Source organism: Parasteatoda tepidariorum, chromosome 10 (genome assembly GCF_043381705.1).
Source record: "Parasteatoda tepidariorum isolate YZ-2023 chromosome 10, CAS_Ptep_4.0, whole genome shotgun sequence".
Classification (NCBI taxonomy): Eukaryota; Metazoa; Arthropoda; class Arachnida; order Araneae; family Theridiidae; genus Parasteatoda; species Parasteatoda tepidariorum.
In genome coordinates this window covers 18,898,699-18,903,544 of record NC_092213.1, presented here as the reverse complement: position 1 = coordinate 18,903,544, position 4,846 = coordinate 18,898,699, and positions in this window count along the sequence as shown.

Genomic DNA, 4,846 nt, shown 5'->3' with positions numbered 1-4,846 from the left:
TTTGGAATTAAATGCACCTATTTATGAAATTTATTAAGTAAAAAATAAATTCATGCTAAACAATACTTTTAATAATTATTTTGTGTTTAATTTAATGAGGGTTAAAGTGTTTTGAATCATTAGACAATTTTGTTTCACTGTTAAAGATTTTTCTAAAAATTCAAAAAAAATATAAATTTAAAATAACAAATTTTTTAATTGCGTTAAAAATCAGTTCAATACTTTCGGAAAATTCAAATTTTAAAAAAAATTAGTAGGGGAGAGTGTGGTCAATTGTAACAGGGGACGATTGTAACAGAGCAAAAATTTCGAGTGTCGGGTTCTAGATTTGGTTCCTAGGTGGCGCACAAGATGTATTTAATAAATCTACGTGTACACTCCAGCTGGCAACCATTTTTATGTACTTTAGAAAGAGTTAGATCTCAAAAGATATTTTCACACTACGTTAGTACTTTTTTTGGTATGAGAATATTCTACTGTAACAAAGTAATTCTGTTTAAACAAATAAAAATTATTGACCGAATATGTAAGTGGACACATTAATTAGCATTTCAAAAAAAAAAAGATTAGTTTTGTTGATTAACTAGCATTGTTTTTAACAAATGAAGCTGAAATGGCGTCTTGGGGACGATTGTAACAATAAGTAAAGGGACGATTGTAACAGCTGAAAATAAAATTCTTAATTTCAATTGCAATTGTTTAACCCCTTAGGTCCCATTTCTTATGTTTACAAACCATTACTTAACTCTTTAAGAACCACCAATCGTTTCCTATATCATTTATATTGTGTTGCATGTGCATTATTTTATTTGTCACCCTTCACAGCATAAATTTAAAATTTTAACCCCTTAAAGTTAAAAGTTTAACCCTTTAGGTCCCTGCTCATTATTATTTTTACTCCTAAAATATCACTACTATATTGATCAATAAAAAAATATATCACAACTATGATAATATGTATAATTAACTATGTTTTAGTTGAATTTATGAACTGTTACAATTGACCCCGTAAGTGGGGACAATTGTAACAAGTGCACGACTTGTCAAAAATTGTTAATAACTAATATAATAACATTTAAAATGAGGGTTTTTTTCTTCTTCTACTAGAGGATAGTCTATTTTACTCGTCTGTCAGTTAATACTAATAATATATTGAATTTTTTGTTAGTTAAAAATAGTTAAGTAAAAAATTTTACAAATGACCCCACTCTCCCCTACTTATTTCAGTTGTCATACTGTAAAACTCAATCAATTTAATTCATATTTTAAATTTTAACACGAAAAATTGTGCAGTTTAAGGAAATAAATAAATAATAGCTCCAATCACAAGTCGTCGTTGCTACGTTTCATTCATCATTGCTTTCTTTTCTCCTTAAGATCATTTAAAGATTCTTAAGAATGAAAAAGAGAGATCATTTTGTTTATAAAATTTATAATTATTATAAGCATTTTTTATTGATATGGTAAACGTAAGCAAATGAAAGATTAATTCTGGATTTAAAAAAATAATCAACTGTTATTTACACCGAAGAGCCATTACATTATAACTACCCTCCACCTATAACAATGGGCTCACCCAGGTTTACATATTTTCTCGCCCAGGAACAATGCTTTCATGGGGCACATTAAGACCCATAATCCTCATAGAACAATCCCTGACGTCTGTAAGCTACTTGAACATAGTTGCAGACCAGGTTTCAACAGTTCTTTGCAACAGTTCTTCCTGCGGGGGATGGTGTTTACCAACAGGATAATGCACCATGTTATAAGAGTCGAATCGTCATGGATTGGTTCGAGGAATATTCCAGTGACTTTCAAGTCATGTCTTGGTCCCCAAATTCACCTGACCTTAATTCAATAGATCATTTGTGGTCCTACTTGGAAAACCAAATTCGTGCTGCCACGCTACTCCCTCGCAATGTGAGGGAATTGCAGGACTAGTTGGTGAACGCTTGGTACCAGATACTTCAGACTATCTATCAGCACCTTGTGGAATCAATTCCACGGCGGGTGCTAGCAGTTTTGAGGGCTAATGGTGGTCCTTCATATTATTAGCAGGGTGGTCATAATGTAATGGCTCTTCGGTGTATATCTTTCATTGCTACTAGTTTGAGCGACAAAAGCGCCAAATTATTTTAGAAAATTATGCTTATTTCGAGGAAGTATATCTTTTTGAATGATTTCAAATTTTTTAATTATTTTTTACATACATAAATTGGAATAATGATGGTGGTAGGCTTCTTAATTTTCCATTAATTGAACGTTCTGCTGTGTTAAGGAAAAGTTTTGTTCATACTTTCGGAAACTTATACCCTGTAAAAAAAATCTGTTAAATTTACTGAAGAGAACTGTTTAGCTGGTGTGCCGACACATAGCCGTTTATTTCACAGAAAAATACGGTATTTAAAAACGAACATCTATTTATTAAGCATATAAGTACTGTTATTTTAACAAACATACTCTGTTATTTTAACAACAACAACAGAAACTTTACAAAACAACTATGTCAGCATTGTGGTTGAAGAGAATCAAGACTAAAGCTGGGATTTGAACAAGGGCTACATCATAGAAAACAGGCTCTCGGTCTCAAGCGCTCTCACAAGCGGTTCTTTCAGCTATGGCACCCTCTTCTTATACAGCACAAATATCACAAGCAGCTTTTACAGCCTCAGATCTTTTATTAAAGTCAAAAAGAATGAAGTGTCAGAAATACTAAATTTTCTCTATTGGACATTCCATTTTAATGATCTGAAACCTAATATTCTGAGTCATTAAATCTAATCTGAACCTGAAAATCTATAATGAGATATTCCGAATTTGAATGATCAATAAATATTAATATGAAATCCGAACAAAAAAACATAGATTCTGATAGAAACAATTTTGAAAACCAAGAACCAAACATAGAACAAAAGACCAAAACAAAGCATGAAAATAAAGGAACAAAACATCCTCTTCCGAATGATCTAAAACCTTACATCATAAATATTTAATAGCATACGGAATGTTAAAATAAGAAAATAAAAAGTAAAAATAAAAAGAAACAATGGGACTTAGCTGCCAACCCAATATTCCCCATGACTTCCAATTAATGAAATTGATTACGAAGAAATTTTTCTTCAACAATTTCGTTGCTTAGAAATTCACACCTGAGAGTGTGCCTAATTAATGGTGTAAGTAGATTTACGAAACCATGTAAATATGGAATGCTTTTCCATTAAACTACCGAAACTAGGTCAAAAGTAATTAAAGGAGCAATGGTTTTTATTTATTTTACTTATCGTAAGTGAATTATAAGAAATAGATTAATAACACTTCCCTTAAAAACATTGGGTCAGGATAGCCTGGTAGGTAGGGCGCTGGACTCACATTTGTGAGAACGGGAATTCGAATCCAGCCGGCCGAATACTCTGAGTGTAGTAAATGGTGACTGGTGCACGTTAAATCTGCCATCTCACAAAGTCCTCTATGCTCCCATAACAAATCAATAAGTTTGGGGGTACTGAATTGGGGCTTGACCGTTCTCTGATTCAGGTCAAATTCATGATCAGTGGATGAATAAATGGGTCTACCCTATAAACGGGTGTGAAGTATGGGTGTGGCAGTTGTCGAATTCTTGGCCATAGATGGCGCCACTGGAAAACAGGAACAATCGCATGACCGATGACAACAACAACATAAAAATATTTAACGTAGAAAAAGGTTCTCCGTATCGGAAACTGGATGCAGTTGAAAAGGTTTTTAACTATTCAGGCATATTACTGAGGCAAAATTGGTTAATGACGAATTTATTAATCATATATCTGAGCAACAAGAAATTACAGACTATTCAACTTTTCATAAATAGAAAAGTTAATTATTTAACCCCTTAACAGAAATGCCCGAGATATTCAAGGCTCTTCTAATCTTTTACAAAACGATTGTTAAGTTTTGGAATTAAAAGACTTTATCACAGAAAAAAAACTCACTTGTATTTTATTTCCTTATTAACCAAATTCCGTTTATAAAGCAGTTGAAAAGCATTCAATTGGTAGACTAAATTACTGAATTGTCCGAAAATTAAATCACAAGCTATTTGGGCCATTAAATAAATTACTAATTTGTTAAGTAAGTATATAAGTATCTAATTAATACCTAAATTTCCCTAACTTAATATTTTTTCCCCTTAATACAGGAATAAAAATAGATAAACTTTTGTAATTTATACTTATAATTGACTTAGTTGCAGATTCAGTGATTAAAAAAGTTTAATTTTTAATTGAAGTAAAATTGCTTAATTCTTAATTGAAATTTTTCTTAAAAAACGAAGTCTCAGAAACATTTTGGAGTAATGACTGTTACGAGATAAGTGATAATTATGAAATGATAATTATGATAAGAACGAGATAATTCTGAACAAAAAAGCCAGCAAAATTTTGATTCAGGACTCCTCAGAATTTCAGTATCTAATATGTGAATTTAATAATTCTTCAAAACATTCAAATAGTTTTTAGCGTCAAATGAGCCTGGAGATTTTAGTATAATAAAAATAGCATTTTAACATGATTTTTTAAAGAAAGGTTCCATCCAGGAAAACTCTATTAAGTATCCTCTTCTTAGTAAGTTATAAAAACTGCACGAATCATTAGGGTTTGGCAAGAGGGGATAAATATGTAGAAAACCCTTACTATTGATATCTAAGTGAATGAGGCATTGTTTTCAATGCATTTCTTTTCCTGTTTTTATGTTGAATTTATTGACACTTAGTACGAGATGATAGATTAGAAGTTATAATGTCCTTTTGTGTGTATATCTATCTATCTATCTATCTATCTATCTATCTATCTATCTATCTATCTATCTATCT